We start from the raw sequence: 20,618 nt of genomic DNA on the forward strand, positions 1-20,618 counted from the left end.
GCCCCCGCGCGGCCGGAGGGGGCTCCTCTTTGGAGGAAAATGAAATGAAACGGTCCCTAGTGTTTTGATTTTACTGACTTGTAAGCGCTCAAGCCAAGTGTTATCCAATTTTCCCCATACAATCTGTTTGGAGAGCTAGCAGTGCATTTCAAAATGGCTTATTTTGATGACATGGTCATAATTCTAAATAATTTGATTTCCAAATATACACATCATATGGTGGCCTTGCCAGAAAATCGTTCTATTGAAAGTCTTCTGTCTTAAGATTTAAACTAAATAAAGGAGAAACGATTACATGATCCAAGCACCTTTCTGGGGGAAGGGAGCGGGGTATGATGTGTTTGCTGGGAAAAAAAACCGCTGAACAAAGAAAATATTTTCCAAACCAAAAAGCTTCTTTCTGAGGGTCATGAACTGGAGACATTGCGAGTACTGTCAAAAATCTGAAGAGGAAATGAAAAATAGCACTTGCTCCTTTTGAATGCATGTGTGTGTTTTCTTTCCTTGATGGCCGGAGGAGCCTGCATTCTAACGAGGCTTCACAGTGCACTAGAAAATGCAGAAATATGGCATAATCCCTTGGTTCCTTCAAATCAAAAATCAGAGAGTGTGTTTAACATACAAGAACTCTGTGTGTGTGTGTGTGTGTGTGTGTGTGTGTGTGTGTGCCAGCCTGTATCTGCAAAGCAGAATTTCCATGTATATGTATTGTATGTATGGTGGAATTTAAATCTTCAGTCTCCAATAAAATTGTATTCTGTAATAAAACTGCTGCACCTTGACTCCAGACTACACTCAATCCCAAATTAAACACCCCATTTACTCTACTGTAACAAGCAGAAAGGTTTGCTACAGTGAACACTATTACAGACAGGAAAGGCATATTATCATTCTCTTTACCTTTTGTACATATGACAGCAACACCTAAACAGCCCCTGTGAGCCATATTTTTCTCTAGTTCCTGGTTCCTCTTACAAGAAAGGATTGATGAAGGGAAAAGGTGAGTTGAAACATGATGCTTAATTTCACATTGCTCCCTTAATTATTTAGGAAGATGGACAGACAGCTCCAGACATTTAGAAGCAAGCAGGTAGCATATTTTACTACAAAATGTCTTCCTGGATTTCATGAATAACTCAGTGTCATAAACAGAAACAGCTGGCGTGCTGAAGGCTGTGTAGATTTCTTTATGCATTATATATAATGCAAATGCTTCCAATGTAATGCACACGAACTATCAGCTTCATATCAATGTTTGTAACCCAAAAATACCATAAGTAATATACCAGGGATACAAAATGAGGGGACTTAAGCTTGTTAAACCAGGTCATACATTTAAATGCCATTGTCTAGTAGCCATTTATCTATTGTTTAGAGGTCTAGCTATTTCAGATGCATACTGTTCTTGGGTGCTAATTTTCCTATCTCTCTCTCGGAAAGCCATTATAGAATTTGGTGTTTTTGTTGTGGTTATTAAATTAGAAACGGGAGCTCACCGAGGGTAGCAGGAGGAGGGAGAGGCTGTGTGACCCAGGCGAGCCCTGGACGCTGCGCCTGGGGCCGGCCGAGGCTTTCAGCTCTACTCGGAGGGAGATTCCCTCTAGCGGACTGAGGGGGAATTTTATTCCCCTTTTCGTGCCCCATCCGAGTCTTTATCTGTTAAATACAAGGTACCTTCTCTAAGGATACTCTCGGCTATTAACCTTCATGCATGAAGCAGGAGCTGAAAGTTAATAAAGAAGGTATTTCTAATCAACTGTGGTGATGTGAGGCACAGAGAAGTCATACTAGTAAGCCAAGAATGTGAATTCCCCATACCTCTCACAGCTGAAGATAATCTGAAAAGAGCTACAAGTTAGAAGGTTTTTTAGATCATATGTCTAAAGTGAACAACGAGGGCTCCATTCCCAGACATCTGATCTAAACCCTTTGAGGCTTGGGAATTTTGACTCCAGATGCAGGTTCCAGCCCTGCAGATGATCCTTATCTTTAATGGGACCAACTCAAACAACCACACATAGATTTGTTGCCATTGCAAAGGACCCAAAAAAAAAGAAGTTGGCTCTCAGCCTGTAGCTTTGGGGGAATTAATTCCTTGCACACACGTAGTCTGAGTTTGGCTCACCTCTGTTTAAAAGTGGAGTAGCCTAGGAAAAAGAAACAGGCCAGGAAAGATGAAGAATAAAGCATGTGACTGAATTTTAAGTTTTCCTGGGCCCATGCAGGGCCTTGTTCATAGTATTGCTGGGCTAGAGACTCTATTAACATCTACTGTAAGTTTTGTTCTGAGGGATCAGATTTCTGGAGCCTGAGACCAGTTATGATACATCAGAGAAAGCCTCATAATAGGAAGCTTTATTGCCTTCTGCTAAGCGAGCCAAAGGCAGGGGCTTTCCCTTGTAAGCATAAGGTTGGGAAGGGGGGAAGGGGGAAGGAGGAAGGGGGCGGGAGGTATTTTTTTCTTTTTGCCTGATGTGTTTCATCCTTCCCCACCTCCAACATCAAAGTGTTTGCTAGGGCAAGTCAGCCCTGTGATTCTGGAGCTGTGTATTTCCCCTCTCCCAGTAGTTTCCATGCCCATTTCCTATGCCCCAGCTGCCAGAGCACTAACTCTGCTGCTTTAATCACTCCATTAATCAAGCCTCTGCAGTGATCAGCACACTAGCTCTCACTGCCACAAGGAAGCCTGTTACTTCTTCAGGACACATAATCTCCCACTAGCCCTCCAAGGATTTTTACTCAACTGAGCCATATTGATCCACCAGCTAAAAAGAGTATTTCACTCCATTTTCAATCAGCTGTGTTTTTAACATAATGTAGCTCACGAAAGGCACAACTCAAGAATAATTCTTGTATTAAGGGCACTGTGAAATGTGAAAAGACACAGCCATTTCATAGCTAAGCTACATAGACAGTGTGATTTCATTAAACAGACAAACACTGCCATCAAATCAAAGATCAGCAGATACAAACAAGTCATTTCTGCTGGCTCCTAGAGAGCCATGATTGCATCCCCACGGGCACAGAGGACTGTCATATAAAAGCATGTGCACAGACAGTCTCCAGTCCAGTCAGAGTGGTTTTTTGACTACTATTTTGTACTGGGTAGTGCCAAAAGATGGCAAATCCTATTATGCTAGGAGACTTTGAAAAATTTAAAATGTAGCCATAAACAAAAGATCACAGTAAAGCCATACACAGAGCAAAAAGAAATTACAGGAAAACTCGGTAACCTTCAGTGGCCTCTTACACTTCTGACTCTTGCAAGGGGAACAATGTAGTACTTGAAAACTATTTCGCAGTGCCTTTTGGAGAGCAAAGACTGGGCACTGCTGACTTGCAGGATGAGGAGGTAATTTCCAAAGGTTAAGGGGAAGCAGGGAGATTCCTGAGTGCTCAGGGAAGGTGCAGCTCCTGCTTGGTGTAAGGTGGGGCAAGGTTTGTCCCGCTGTAGCTCTGACTGCCTTTGCTAGGAAACCTGTCTTCCCACCCATCTGTCCTCCAGCACACCTTGCCTTTTCCTAAGCCATCAATTTCCGAAGCCAGGAAAATCAGGAAAAAGGAAGAAAAAATCCCAAGCCCCAGAACTGCACCAGAAAATACTCTCATCACTTCCACCATCACCCCAGCAATATGTGAGAGCAAAGGCAAAGGTGTGGGATATGAAAACAGTAGCAGAGAGGAATTGAGCTTGGAGTTTGAGAATCCTAACCTGCTGAGAAGGACAAGCTTCCAGTTGTGTCAAAAAATCTAGCAAAGAGCAGGTTCTGCAGGACTGGAGTCTGAGAGAAGTGGAAGTGAGAGCAGTCTGCTTGCTGATGGCAGTGGGGGGGTAGACATGAGCACATTCTGAAACTGCCAAAGTCCAGTTTATACTGCTATTAATTCCCTTCCCAAATCCAGACCTCCAGTGAATTCTTCACTGTGAGCCAGAATTAGGCATAGCACTTGTCTTATATGAATGCACACAGGCACACGTGTACATATACACACACACACTCTCTCTCACTCTTGGGGTGGACACCTGCAAAAAGATCAGCAGCAAATAGAAGTGATAGACCTCGAGCAGTTTCTGAGTATGAACATTGATGCTGTACAATCAGAGCAAGAGTTTTGCAGAATCATTTCACTGAAATATTTACTTTTCCAGCTGCTGTGATTGTATGTTTAAGCTTTCCTTTCTGTATATTAATGCTCGTTTTCCTGTTTAAGTTCCGTAGCTCTTGTTTGGTAACGTGCATCAAATCCAAATGACAAGTTTGCATGTGTATACTCAATGAATAACACAAATAATTTATCCCTTGGGATATAGGACTTCAAAATGCAGATGGTCTTGATACAGTCTGATAAGAATGTAAACAGGAAAATATCTTTGTTGACTTATTTCTTAGTAATCAGTAATAATTAGTTATTGTCTAGAGATTCATTATATTATTTCATAAACCTTGCAACAAACAATAGTGAAATGAAATCAACTTTGATTTTCTTAGGATTGCAAAAGATAACATCAGATAACTTCCTTAGCAAAACAACAAAACCTCCATTTTCCATTGTTTTTTTTGTCTACGTCAAGTTTAAAGGCAAAAATCAAGATAATGAAAAGCGGCACAGAATTTTATCTTGCCCCTCACTTCTACAGTTTTGCAACCAGGCTATGGAATTTTTTTTTAAAGTTGCATACTTCAAATTATCACCCTCATTAGATGTCAATATTAAATCTGTTGTGTGGTTTTAGCTCTGAAATTATTTCCCTTTCTCACCACTTTTGGATCGATCACTTCCACGTTGTGTTTCCCCATTTCAGAGGAGGAAACAAACCAAAATCTTTCCCTCTGTCACTGTTCCATTGGCTGTTTAGATTCCAGGTAGTCAGACCTATCTCTTGTAATGACTTAGCAATTTTTCCAGAATGCTTCAATTTGTGGATTAATATTGGCAGGAAACTAATCTCTGTATTTGGCTTTAGCAGCATTGTTGTATAATGCTAATCCTTTCTCTGACTTCCAGAGTGAGGTAATCACAAAGTTACTCTGAGGCTTGGCACACACAGCTGTCCTCATGTCAAGGCAAATCAAACACAGAAATGATCCCAGAGAGAAAATGCAGAAGGATGTGAGCATGGCTGGAAAAGTGAAAGCATCCAAAGAATGCTCCTCTTTCAGCCCTTTTTGCAGAGCTGTGAACTTGCACTGTCACAGACTCTGCTGGTACTCCTTGTGGCCCTATCAAGCCTCTCTCCTCTTTGTTCCTTGCTTGCTCTTCTGCCTTACCTCTGCCTAGATCTATTTAGTGTTCATCCACCAGCCTAAAGCAGTCTTCAGACACGGTCAGTGTCTTGTTCTTACTGTGTGTCACACATTGATAGCACACATTAAGCATGAATGGCTTGACCAATTGGTCATGCACAACGATGGCTCACTATTTTAAGGTTGTTGTTGATAATATTATTGGTTAATAATTTTTGTATAATTTCAGAAATACCAGAGATGTTTTTTTATTTTTTCATGTGTAAGGTAAGTAGCTCTTAGGCAATATTTTTTAATGCATCTGTTACTGTGCATTAAAATAGGAGGGAAATTCGATTTCCCTTGGACAGCCAACTACTGAATGCAGACTAAAGCTATCTGAATATCTGTGAGGCTAAGAGGTGACTTTGAGTCAGAGCAGGTGAGGTTTCCTGAGGCTGGTGTATAAGCTTGATTGAAAAAAAGAGATCTTTTCTACTGCATATATGTTGTTTGAGTCGTTATGAAGTTCCCTGTGTTGTTGCTCTACAGCATAAGTACCAATGTCCAGAAACCGTGTAGTTAGCATTACAACTTCATTTAATATAAATTAATAATATAGAATAATCTCTGTATATGTCCATTTTAATATGGGAATAATCAAATTAGCACCCTACTGGAAAAGCTTAACTAATACAGAAAAATAACAAGTGAAGTTACTGAAAATAAAAGATACATGTTGTCATGTGGGCTGGTATTGATATATGGAACTGTGCTACTAATCTCCAAGAACTGCTCATCTTGTAAAGCCGTGCTTTATACCTTGGTAATGGTTGATCTCTTGATAGATGGAGTCAGCACAACTGACTGGTGCTTTAGAAGGAGCAGTGCTTGCCTCAGTCACTGCTGGCAGTTTGGGGATTTAAAAAAAAAGGAGAGGATCTACAAACTAAAATGTCACAGAGGATGGACAAATCTTCACAAGAAGTAGTCTGATGTAAGGAAATGTACTCTAAGGGTGACACCACTGTGAGATTGCCCTCTTCTGACAGTTCTTAGAGGAGACTGACCACATCCTGGGGAGAAATTGTGGGACTCACAAAGAGAGACACAGCATCCCCCAATGGACTCTCCATCAGTCCTCAGCAAACAGGCTCCCATGAGGCTGCCTGCTTCCCAGCTGCTTCTGCTGACAGAGCAGGGCACAGGAGTACAACTTCACTCAGGGAAAAATGGAATTTACCTGCACACTGCCTAGTAATGACTACCAAACTGGGCTGTAGTTCATCATTGGCCAGCTAGAATCTGTAAGCTCAGCACCTGGGGATAACTACTGGGGTGGATTATCTATAAAAACACAAAGTTACTTGGGTGGGTACAGCACAAATTTATCCTCCTTCAGTAACAAATTAATTTTAAAAAATCATGGGGAGGGAGGGAGGGAGGGAGGAAGTGGTGGAAGGGAAAAAAAGAAAGAAAAAAAGGAAGGAAGGAAGGAAGGAAGGAAAGAAGGAAGAAAGAAAGAAAGAAAGAAAGAAAGGAAGAAAGGAAAGAATGTACTGAAACTCCTTCTTTCAGAGTAAAGGACATTTTATAACCATAGTTACATCTCTTATGTAACTGCAATGTGATTGAGAGATGTGACGGGGAGTAAATGTGCATTGGTTTCCAAGGCATAGTGGAACTAACTGAGGGCAGAAAGAGAGAAAGAGAGAAAGAGAGAAAGAGAGAAAGAGAGAAAGAGAGAAAGAGAGAAAGAGAGAAAGAGAGAAAGAGAGAAAGAGAGAAAGAGAGAAAGAGAGAAAGAGAGAAAGAGAGAAAGAGAGAAAGAAAGAAAGAAAGAAAGAAAGAAAGAAAGAAAGAAAGAAAGAAAGAAAGAAAGAAAGAAAGAAAGAAAGAAAGAAAGAAAGAAAGAAAGAAAGAAAGAAAGAAAGAAAGAAAGAAAGAAAGAAAGAAAGAAAGAAAGAAAGAAAGAAAGAAAGAAAGAAAGAAAGAAAGAAAGAAAGAAAGAAAGAAAGAAAGAAAGAAAGAAAGAAAGAAAGAAAATATAATATCTCCATATTATAGGTATTTCTTCCTAATCTTTTCAGCATTTCTTTAGAAGTCAAGTACAGGATTGAGGAAACAAATGTGAAAAAACACCATCTTCAATCTCTAACCCAATCTACCATGGATTCTGTCCAACACACTTGTCTGTCTTATTCTTGCAGCTTTTTAAGTGGGAATAATATTAATTCACCTCTGCAAAGTGCTTTGAATTCTTCAGATGGAAGAAGTGCTGTGTATATTGAACCCTGAACCCAATTTTGGCAGGTAAGTGAAGAAATTGATTTTGAGCCTATATTTATTTGCAGTTTTAAATTGCAATAACTTCCTTAGAATTACTCCAAGTGCACAAATTGGCAGCAGAATTCATCCCATACATTCCTATAGACCATTTGTCTAGTCACTGAACTACAGCAGGCAAGCTGCCACCAGAATCTGGCTCTTTGTATCTTAAATTGTTTTCTAAAACCAATAAAATCAGCTTCACTTTTACAGTTTTTTTTTAACAAACTGCTAAAATCTAACATTTTTGTCTATTACTTGAATAGTTAGATAATATAAATTAGGTGGTTCAGAACTGCTTCCTTAGTTTTAGCTTTTTGATCTGTTGCAGTACAGGTGTGAAATGTATTTATTTCATTTTGCAATAGCTGAGTTTTTTATAATGGCTGCTACAAGAAGTATTGAATTTTTATCTTTTAATAAATAATATTTATAGATTTAGAAAAATCATTAGATATGAATTATAGCTACTGTAATAATTATAAATACATTAACAACAAATGGTCAAGCCAAATTAGAAAAGCTCTATTAAAAATTAAATAAAAAGATCTATTGAGTAAACAGATGTCTCTTCACAGCAGACATATCCCCACAGTTATTGACTGAAGCTTCTAAGTATTAGGAAATGACCAACCATGACAAAATAGTACTAAAATAATGCTCCCTAAAATACAACTTGCAATGTCTTCTTGATTGGGCACAATCAGGAGGGTAATTAACAGATTTGTGTATAATATTCACAGAAATACACTAGCTTCTATATGGAGGTATAAATTATGTGCTTAGAAATAATTGAAGAGGTCACAAAGCAAATAATTAAAAGAAGAGCTCTCATCCAAGATGACTGTACTTTAAAGGTGACCATCTCTGTTGAGGTCCTTTTTTTACCTTCTGCAGATAAAAGGTTCAAGAGAACAGTAGAGAAGAAAATTGCAGCAAATGGACTATGAACTTTAGCAAGGTAGAGTCCTCAATTCCAATCTGATCCAACTCGAATAGAGTGGGGAATGTGTAAAATCTGGTAGGCTTGGGCCCCCAACTGCTATTAGCTTGTTACAAGAACTTATTCAGCAAATAAGTATATGACATAAAATGTATAATCCTACGGTGTCAATGCCCACGTTTAAAAAGTACTTAAAGAAGATTATACTTCAATTATTATGCTACTTTGCTTTTACAGAGGGCTAAATCTGATGCTTTAGATTTAACAGCAGGGCTAACTTCCAGGCTAAAGCAGGGCTAGTTTAAGGAATTGAAATGGCTCCAGTTCTTGATTTAAAACAGGTTTTTACTTTCAGTGATCTCTGGCAGTAAACACACATATTTTTCTTTTCAAGATGGTTTATGATCAGTGATTTTAGTTCACTCCACATTACTCTACCACATGTCCCGAACTGCTTGGGACAATCCCAGATTAGGAAGCACATTCATAGGTCTCACACAAAGACTACTTTATACAGAAATAACAAAATGCCCTAACATCTGTTCACAACCCATTTAGTAATAAGCTCATATACCCTGACACTTTCAAAAAGGTCTTCCTAGAAATTACCATTATCTCTGGGAGACAAAGCAGCCAGGTGGGGTTTGCACATGCACTTTCTTTAAATCTTATTATCACTGGTGTTGTTGCAGAGGCCATCAAATTCTGTCCTTGCTTCCAAGGTGGAACATCTTAGCTCAAACTGAATGGCCCAGTTGTGTGGCAGGTCTGAAACACACAAGGGCAGTGGTGAACACTCCCTGCCTACCTATGAGTCACAGAAAATCATCATATCTTGTCACACAGGGAAGAGAGAGCCATGACCAAGGGAAAAGGAAACCCATGGAGACATCTCCATTCTGTAGTCTCTGTACTGATAGTCTCCTGAGAGACCATTAGTCTCCCAAGAAAGAAGCCATCTGGGGATGGTATGAGCTATTGCCCTTTGACATTTACAGTTTCTATTTCAGGCCAGAAGCAAGTTTCATGCACTCAAAAGTTCAAGTGTCTTTTTTTCTCAGTGATGACAATCACTTTCATAAAATGTCACTTATCCCTATAAACTTGCTGCTCTGACTCTTTCACAGACTCATAACATCAAATCCTCATCAGAATGATGCCTATTAGGCACTCAGATGACTACCATTCAAAAATTGGCCTATCTGGACAGTAACAGACTGTTCTCTGATGTGGGTCCTTGCTTTTTAATACTGGATTGATAAAGTTTATTGCAGTTTTAGTGCTCATTCTCTTTCCACAGATACCCTGATTTAATGTGAGGCAATTGATTTGTTACAAGGCACAATGTGAATACTTGTTTTCACCTCCTTCCTGTACCCACATCCCATTCCCATGTGTTCTGGTTGGAAAGTTCTGCAGCATGCAAGTGCCATCATCATCAACACCTACATCATTTGACCCACTTTGTAAGGGTACCTGTACACTGAGTGCTGAAGCCAGCAATGTTTACAGTTTGAGCAACCCAAGTGGTCAGGTCAATGCTATTTTGGCACATGTGCATGACTTACAGTGATATTTTTCATTGTAGTAGAGATACACTGTTATAGACAAGAGATGCAAAAATCCAGCCGTTTTTGGAGTGCTTAACAGTCAGAATGGTCTTAATTTTCAAGTCTTAATTTTTAAGGCAACTTTTTGAGGAAAGAGACCACACTGGGAGTAAAAGTAATAAAACCTCCCGCAAAATCATTCATTAAAACAACAATTGAAATGTACATATTAAGTGACACAATTGACATACATCTGGGTATTTAAAATCTATTTATATTCTAGTGGGAAAAATGCTGGCTGCTGCTGCCTGGCCTGATGCAGATTAGAGTAATGGTGCCGCATCACTTAATGTTGTGTGGTAACTCTTATGTTCCATCTGAAAACATGTTAGAGATAAAAAAGAAATAATAACAGGAACGAGAAATTACAGGGTATAATGCACAGAAGAGAGATGTTTTCAGCTGAGATTTGAAATCAGATTGAGAGTCAATGAGGTAGAGCGATAAAGAAAGGCTGTTCCAGATGGCGGGAGCTGCAGAGCAGAAGGCTGTCTTACCACCAATTAATTGAATGAAACCCACCCACCAGTTTCCCATCCTGACTCTTTTCCTGAACCATGTTAGGCTCAAACCTTGTAGTGTGAAACCACAAGAACTCGATGTGAAAAATTCCATGCTCTTGGCATGCTCTGGTGAGAAACGTCCATGTACAGATCCATCTGCAGCAAGGCCCCGCATTCAGACAAAACCTTTCCCTCCCAAATATCACAGTTCAGTCCAACAGATGATCCTACAGGAGCCTGTCCCTGCACAGTGGTGAACACCTCCATTCCCAGATTGCCTCACACATCCTGGGAGCTGCTGCTCATCCCCCAAGGGAGCAGGCTCATACAATAGAGTGGGTACTGCTCTTTGGGCAGAGAGCACCATTCAGGGGATTTGGTGGGTGTGCTGTACTCCTGTACAGTATCTTTGTTGTGAGGCCACAGCAGCGTTCATGGCACTTTATGGTATGGCTAGTTCACTCTTTGACACAAACAGAGGCACCCATCAGATGCAGAGTGCTAATACCAACAAAAAGTAGCTCAGCACTCTGTCAGAGCCTAAAGGAAATTCCTCCCATCCAGGGCTGGGTACACACACATCAGACTAATATGCTTCTTCACAGAACTCCTGTACATCTGAAGTTTAATGCAACATAAAACAACCGCTGTGATAATTACCCTTGCACAGTGGAATTCACCAAAGAGAATGTAAATATTAATCACATGTATATACTGTATATACTGAAACAAGAGAAAGCCTGCATCAAACAGTATTCCTAAGCACATCCCACCAAACAAGGATAAATCCTGGCCACTAAACCAACAGTTCCTCTAACAGCATCAACAATTCACCCAGAGGAGCATAGCTTTGCCCTGTGCTATGCAGCCCATCAGAACCAAGCTATTTCACAGAAGTGCAGGTTCAGAAGCCATGGTTGGTTCAGCCTGGTGCCTCTTTGTAGCCTGTTGCCTCTTTGGAGCTGTTACTGATCTTACAGCACAAGCGGAGGAGAAGCAGTTTTTCAGACATTTGGATTTCAAGCAGCACATGGCTTTCTAGGTTAAAAGTAAAGCCTTCATTTTCATAGGATGCAGGAAGAAGCATCCCTGAACCATCAGAATATTGTGTTCTCCTTCAGCTTCAGTTTCTGGATAATTTCCCCTCCAAGTCTGGAAGACTTGATTTTGCAGTATCTGATTCTGAAGGAAGCATAATTTAAAAGTCTGTGTTTGTGTGAGCAATCAAAAACTTCTGGCTGGATGTAAGTGACAGGTATAAGCTGATGTAGTTATGACTACTTCCTTACTTGATAACAGTTAAAAGTTCTGGGATGTATTACCACCAAACAAGAAAAAACTCAACTATGCAACCAGCTAAATCCATGACCTTCAAGTTATTTTGGGGTAAACCGAATAATGCATGAGTGACTCATCTCCCAAACATGGTAATTGTAGATTCACAATATTATTTGATTTTATTCCTTTGCATAATTCTACTAATCACAAATCTGAAAAACGAGATAGAAACTATTAAAGAAGTGATGACAAAAATGCCATGTTAGACTTCCATTTATTTTATCATTAAAAAGATTTACAGCCTGTTCTGATATCAGATTATAAAAATTAGGGCCCTCCGTAAATTAAAAGGGCTTGCTCTTGCTGAGCTATAATAAGGGAGCTAATATGTCAGATTTGAAAGGTCTGAGAAGCAGAAAAACAAGCAATAATGAAAAGTGAGATCTTAAAAGCATGTAGAGATTTTAAAAGTGGACTTTTGTAGAATGCAATGAAATATTAGTAGCAAAAGGTAACTTGCCAAAATAACTACACTAATCCTCCTCTCATAACAGCCTTCATGGCAGAATCAGTAATAGTCTTTTTTTTCATTTAACAGGCTCTGATATAATGACATTGAATTCCATGCAAATATTCTACTTCTTTAGGAATAATTTATTGTAGCTTTACTGGAAAATTTTAGTTGGATCTTAAAAGGTTTTATGGCCTCAATTATAGCACTTTTACTCCTAATAATCAATATTGATTTTACCGTATCATTCTTTTTAAAGTTTCTGTTGGTTTACATAGAATCCAAACCTTGAATAAAGTTGTATTTTCATTCTAAAATCATATTGTTTTATGTAATTATTCCACCCTTCAATAGTTTCTTCTGCTATATCACTAAAAATACAAACCGAATCTTAGTTTCTTTGTTAGCAGGAAGCAAGTGTAGTGTAAGGCAGTGGGAGGGAGAGAGCTGATGGCCATGTGTTCATCCCTCTATGGATTTGCACTGTACTTGAGCCTGTTCCTCACCTGAAGTTGCTGTCTACACTCCTGTTGTAATGCCCCAGAGAGAAATCCCAGGAAACATCACACACTGACCTACGTGGAGCTCTCACTACCCACTCCTCCTGGGAAACAGAGCCTTTGGAATCAGCTCTGTGCATACAGGCAGATGTAAGGGACCTGTGTGTCCCAGATGCTTCCCTGCTCAAGCAGGCTTTTCCAGCTGAGCAGCTCTCTGGAGCTGTGACACCGATGCCTCTGAGCTGACTTCTCCAGCCACAACCCACCCTGTTACCATCTCCTGCAGCCCATGGCACTTCCTTAGGGTTGGCACTACAGTATGTGAAGTCTGAGGCACAGACTCTGCCCTCTCTTCAGAAGTGCTGCCCCTACCCAGGCTTCTCCTGTGACAGAGAGCAATGAGGTCCTGTCACACGAGGTGTCCCAGCATTTGCTGGAGCTGGAAACTGTGGGAAGGCTGCTATTCAGGCAGCTGCCTCTTTTCAGTCCCATGGGGCATAACTTCCTTGTTCTCTCCATTGAGCAAAACAATGAGGAATAGAGGCACTTTCATTCATTAGCCCCATGTTTTATTCAGATTTTGACAGATAAAATCTGACTTTTTTCCCGGGAGGAGGGAATGGTTAAGTGATATCCTTGAAGGCTCTGTCTACAGTGGGCATATTTATTTCTATTTTACTAGGAGTATCTCCATTTTCCACTCAAAGTATAAGGCTCATTTTGTCTTTACCTTTTCTGACATAATTAAATGGCAACTCACATATATGGACATAGTTTAAATATTGACTTGCTTTTTCAACAAATTAGAATATGGAACAAACATGACAAGCATTCTATTAAAGGAATGGTATACAGAAGATTTCTGTGACTGTTTTTATTTACATACACCTGCTTTGTAGGGGCTTGTACTGTGTCCTTCTGCTCCCTTACACTGGGTTTATTTCAGCATCTTTGAAAATGAAAAGATCACCTTTTGTTTCAGAATTTGTATTTGACTGATGAAAAGAATGAACCCCAGGGGCTGTCTTTTCCAATCAGGCACTGTACAAGCACTTGAGCTGACTATGTTCTGCAGAACATTGAAAACATGGCATGCCCAGGAAATGTTTGCCATCACATTAGTGATGCTGTAATGGGCACCACAAATCACCTGGACATTAATAGAATGAAATCACTTACTGCCTCTGAGAGCAGCTTTATTCTCAGTTGGTGTCCTGAAAGCACCATGTGTGCAGTCTAGAGTTTCTATCACAAAGGAAAAAATTTCAAATATCATAAAAGACCTGGTTTACTTGCTGCTTTTGGGGTTTATTTAAATATCCACTGATTGTTTCTGATGGCAATCCCTTAAGCACAACTAGTGTTGGGGAAAAATATTAAAAAAAAAAATTAGTTGTCTTACAAACTTTTAGTGATTTCTGATTTTCCTAAAAGCTGTAGCAGGACAGGACACACATGACTTCTAATGAGTGCCCTTGCTCTCACCTAACTGCAATAACGCATCAAACGTGGTTCTTTATCCTGTTATTGCTGGTTTGTAATTTGATCATCAGACAGATTTGAATTCTCCCCAAGCTGTTCCAACGTGTCTGTAACAGAAGCAGAGGTACCTACATGCACTTCCCATTTTGTTCAGAAAATAGAACAGCTTCCATGTGAAGCAGACAGCAGTGGTTAAATTAAACGTTGTGATCAAAGAAATGGGCTGTTAAAAATACCTGATTTCCTATTGGGGAAGACTTTTAATTGTGCTTCTGGTGCCTAGAAAACGTTGAACTTTTTATGAGATAATTCAGGTAACAGTCCATTAGAAAGTGTATTTGATTTAGCCTGAGGAAGTTTGGGAGAGGAGAGAGCCCTCCTGTGTGAGCAGCGGCTGCCCCCTGCCCTGCCAGGGCAGCAGAGCCCACTCCCCAGCACACACAGCCTGCATGGCTGCACTCTGGAACACATCCAGGGCTGAGCTGCAGGACTGAAACCCCACTCTGCTTTCCTTGCTACGGCAGCAGAATCCCCTGCAGCTAAACTCAGGACATCTCAGGATGTCATGACAGGACTGTCCATAAAAAAAAAAATCAAAAAATCTGGCGTCACAGGGTTATCTTTCAGGTTTAACTTATTTTCCCTTTGTATTACTAGAATGTTTGTTATACCACTTTCAAGAAAGCATCTAGTTTCTTTAGTGCTATTCTGGCAATCAACCTGATAGCTGTAAACCAGATAAATAGGAGCTGTACACCACTTTTTCTGCTGGCCCATTTTTCATTTTTCGAAATAAACCCCCCAGAGTCTTTTTGCAGAATAAATTGAAGATAAAAAAGTAATCTTTTGATATGGATAGTTTGAACATGTCAGATTTGTGAAGCATTTTCTTCGGCTAGCTTAGCATTCTGTCTTTTGAAAGACTTATAAGGCAAAGCACATCTGTCAGAATTTTTAAGAGTTGTTGTGTAAGGCAAAATTAAGTGTCTCTATTAAAAGCAGAGGATCTAGAAAGTAGGTTCTACTCTACTTGTTAGTGCCAAGCAGCATTTCACTTTACAAGTCTTCCTTTCTGAAATCAGTGAAATTATACTCAGTATGAGAAAGCATGCCTAAATCTGGACTTAGCTCTGCTGGGTTTGGCAGTGAAGCTGCCCTTACAATCTAGGATGCAGCAAATGCTTCTTGCTCTGTTCCTCTTTTTCTAAATAGGAGAGGAGAGCAAAATAATCCTGCATAGAGCTGAGTAGCAGGTTCACTGGTTACTGGGGACCCATTTATTTTAAGCAGTTATTTTGCTTCTTTAAGTTATACTCTGAGAAGTTTTGGCTGAGACAGTAGCAATAGGGAAATCTGGTTTCCTTTCTCATGCCTAATTCCTCTGCAAAGCTAATGACTGAATATATTTTTTTCAATATGGTTCTAAGCAAAATATCAAGTTTAAGCTTAATTCATACACACAGTTTGTACACACTTCAAATTCATGGCAAGCTACAGAAACTTAATTACTTTCTGCTATTGGAAAGTTGGTCATATCTGGATCTGAAATAATACAACTGAGATTGTTAAAGTTAATAATTCTTAGTATTGTATGAGATTTTTATTTGCCATGTAGGTCTTCAACAGTTCAGACAAATATGTGGCATCATTTCACTGCTGATGAGCTGATCATCCTTTGCCTGACAGAACAGCCACTAACGCATGACTAGCTTCAGGCGAGTCCTTTCTCAGCCTGTCTGTGATCACAGTTGAAATGATTTTACACAGAAAAATGATAAAATTAGTGCAGCTATATGTGCCCTTCATCAAGACTCTGCTATTCAGCTGCTGTGAATCAGGGGTTATGCCATCAGTGTGATAGGAAGCACCAAGCAGAACAGGGCTCTGACTGGAGCTTTTAGAAGTCCTAGTTAATAACACGGACAGTAAGCATGATCAATTCTGCTCTGTGGTGTAACAGTGACCTCACAGGAAATAAAGAAGGCAACTAGTCATAGAAAACAAGAAAGAGTAGGATTCCTGATATTCCTGAAATTTATACCAAGGACATACCACCAATGACTTCTGATACTCATCTGCACACATGTAGATTTAGACTCTTACATTGTTCCAGTAAAGAAGGAGGAAACACCAGAGTCAGAGACCTGTATCTGCTGACAATCTATAACCCTATGGATTATCCTGTCACACCATAAGAAAACCAAAGTTATATTGAAATTATAAATTATGAAGGGCTAGCCTGTATTTGAGGCTTGTGTGTAGGAACATCCCCACTGCCATTTGGTTGGAGCTGAACACTTCAGGTAAGACATGGAATAATGGAGAGGATTAGGAAGAATCAAGATTTTTGCCTCCAGCTTCACCCAATCTGTAGGAAGTTGATACGGCAGTGGAAGATGACTGATTTGGTAGGAAAAGAAGGTCCTAGAGAAAGAAATCTGAATATTGGTTTTGATTGAAAGCAGTGAAAAAGGCTTTAGCTGTGGTCTGTATGTTCCCATATAAAGACATTTGTGCAAAAATAAATGGAACTATAAGAGAAATTACCTTGCATCTTATGGAGCCATGTAAAAATGTTTCTACCTCAACTGGATGAAAGCCATCATTTCCAGCTTCATTTTCTCTCTGAACATCAGATTGAGGGTTTGTGGGGCAATGTCCTGTGAAAGGAATTTCCCTTCACTCACAAAAATCAGCTAAAATGTCTCCTGAAAAATATATTGAGTGAACCCAGTAATGATTTTCATTTGCTGATGTTCACCCAGTAAAGAAAGGAAGTGGCACCCTTCCTCTCAAAGGAAATGAACTCTGTTCTCAGTATGGGGGGGTATTGGGAAAGCTAATTACTTTTTCCATGCCAGGAGAGAAATGACATGTGGCTAGAAAGCAATGTGAATTCTGGTGACCCTGCAACCCCTGCAGAAATATGACCTTGTCCTGTTGTGAACCGCCCTGTGGTGGGGCGCATGCACAGTGCAGGGGGCACGGGCTCAATGGCAGAGAGAGAGAAGTACAGCCCAGGAACCTGAGAAAACCAGCACAGGGGAAGGGATGTGACATGAAGCAGTCCATGTCACCATAAGGCCATGCTTCCTTGAGCCAGAAAGTCACTAACTGAGCCTGAAATAAATTTGATTTTTGTGAAGTTTGGTTGCGGCTTAAATATTGTAAAATACCTTTTCCAAAGCGGTACTTAAAACAAATTGTACAATTAAAATGTAAAAAGCACTGTTGTTCTTGTTCCTTCGGCTCTGAAACATTATTTCCATCTTCTAACCACCTTTAAGAACCTTCTATTGCCCTACCAATGGCAACTGTCATTTGTAAATTGATTTTTTTCCTGTGATGCTTGGCTTTTTGTTTCAGCTCCAGCCCTCTCCAGTTGGCCCCAATGGCACTTTTGTACCTGTAATTTACTGACAGGCCCGGGAACAGAGCTCTCAATGCCCCACTCCCCACCCAGTGCTCTCAGAGTGATGCCTCACCCTGTTCCTACAGTGCTGGTGCCGCTGGCACACCGGTGCTCTTGCTGGGATTGGAGAGCAGCTTCCTGTGAGCAGAAGCCACTTGGAGATAAAGACAAGGATGTTTCTTAATTAGCTCTTGAGGACTGGTGCTCTTTTTAGCTTAGGTGACTTCTAGCAACATTTTTTCTAATATAAAGGTACTTTTACAGTCAGATCCTTCTCTGGCCTCACAGTGATAAAAAGGCAGTTGAGTTGGGATTATCTGCTGTTTGTTAGATTGCTGCATTTTACATTCTAAGGGAAGGTGTCAACACAGGAAGAAAGATTTACACAATAATTAAACAAATATGTAGAAAACCTACTTAAACTTCTGTTTAAATAAAAAAAAAAAACCCGACAAAATGCATCCTGAAATACAAACCAAAATGGTAGCTCCAGAGAGAAAGACATGGAGAGGAGAAAACACAGAAGGTAAAAGATAATTTTAAGAATAAAATCACTATTTTATAGAAGAACACTAGTAATTCATTAAAATATTTATAAACATCTATTATGCATTAAAAAGCACTGCAGGAATTTTCATGCCAACTATTGTATAGTGAATGCATTGCAAGCCCTTGTATGATTTATATGCTTCCAGTATTTTGTTTGATTTTCAAGATTCTTGTTTCACATGCTTAAGAATCAGACATTGCAGTCATGTCCTCTATCAAACCATCCTTGTACTCTGCAAAAGGTCAGGAAGTGAATAATTTTTAAAATTAGTAAACAGAAAAAAAATTTAACTTTATCATAAATAGCCTCAGCTTGAATGAAAACAAAATTAAAGCTTTTAAATTTATTCCATGTCTTCTAGTCCTCATTATTGCAAATGACTTCATTACCCAAAACACAGAAAAGCATTTGCTTCTAGAATGAATAAATGTTTCTTTTCCAGATATAAAGATATAAAACTCCCTTGCTTATCTCTGTTACAAAGAGGGTTAAAGGCAAAGCTGCTTGCTGAAGTTGCTGCATCAAACAACACAGAAGATTCACTCCTCATATGATTAGCTCTGAAAAAATCTGCTCTCAGATTGATCTTTGAGGCAATAACTCTTGTCTTCCCTTCCTTCCCTCTCTGAGATTCAACCAGGCACCTGTTGGGGGTCAAACATCTGTCCTGTTGATCAAAGACTTTCTTGAGTTTTTACATATTGAAATATATACTCTTGCACTTTTATGTATGCCCTATGTATCACACTGATGAACTTGACTCCAGGTTTAAAGTTACACATAATATCTAAAAGCTAAACTAAGCTTAGCTGAACTAAGGTCTGAAAAAAATCTAATTAATTAACGAACAAAAAGTTCTGAAACTAAGGTCTGAAAAAAACGTAACTAAGTAACAAAATCTGGAATAAAAGTCTATTTGTTTGTTCCTGTGTTATGGGATAGCTATATTAATTGTGTGTGCCTGTTTTTAAAAGAGCATTAAAGTGTCCATGATGAATTACACAAAAAGCCAAAGTTTAATTAACAAAACTAGAAACACAATTGCTAGACCTGTTTGGAAATGGCCATTCAATGATCCAAACCTGTAAGACTGAGATAAATTACTTGTGGAAACATTTTCCTCTTGGAAAATCACAGATGAGACTAAATGAGATGTTTTATATATATAGTAGCAAACAGTCATAGGTACATTTCATTTTGAAAGTCCCATCTATCTTGCAGCCCAAACAGTTTTTGACACCACAGAATGATTGCTGCATTTCACATTATATGAAAAGGTAGTAAGAGCTGATATATGCCAGGGCTCGAAACATCAGAGCTCCATTTTACTACACCGAGCATTTATTCTAAGGAACTAGGTTAAAAAAAAAAAGAAAAAAAAAAGAAAAGAAAGGCTAGATTAATAATTTATAGTCATTGCCCTAAAAAATATGATCAAGACTTGATTTCAAGACTCTGAGTTTCAAGACTCCTAGAAGGATCACCTGATCCATAAATCCAAGCAGTTGCTTTTTTGTTCATAGAAAAGTAAACAGAATGCATGCACAGGATTTATCATTTCATCACATTTTAATTGACTATAAAGCTACAAATATGAAGGGAACTCCGCCTGGGTACTTGTTGGAGCCTGATTCAGCATGCATCCTAAACCTAACTGTGTGTGGCAATCCACAGTCTGTAAGGTTTAAATTAATAATCTAGTATTAAGCAACACCATCAAAGCAAAGAGTTAATTGTTTTCCTATCTGTAGTATGACACTGAGATGCCACAGGAGCTCAAAGTGATTGTTACCATCCTTGGGAAGATAAGTGTAGACTTTACCCAGGATTAAACAGGGATTAGTGTGCTGTCTTATTCTTTAATAAGGAGTTACCAGCAGTATGCTCAGTCACAGCTACAATTGCCTTCCTTATCAAAGCACCAGCAATGACTTTATCTACAGTATAAACACACAGTTATTTCTGAGATTCAGGTTATGCCTCTGTGCAGACACTGATTGGACCCTCTGCATTCTGCAGCAGACAGAAGCACATTAGCTACAATTTCCCCCAAAGGATCGCTTACATGACCCTGAAAGGCAAACAGAAGATATATTTTTCCTTTAAATGATTCATAAAATTCCACTACAGATGATTTTAGTCCATTGCATCCACACAGGAAAGAATTTTCTATCAGATACGGAAAATGGTTGTGTATCAGACAAAATAATCATATTTTCTTTGTAAAAATGGGCATCTGTCAAATGATTGCATGGTTTCAAAAGACTCCAAGATGC

This window comes from Geospiza fortis, unplaced genomic scaffold (assembly GCF_000277835.1).
Source record: "Geospiza fortis unplaced genomic scaffold, GeoFor_1.0 scaffold112, whole genome shotgun sequence".
In the NCBI taxonomy this organism is placed as follows: domain Eukaryota; kingdom Metazoa; phylum Chordata; class Aves; order Passeriformes; family Thraupidae; genus Geospiza; species Geospiza fortis.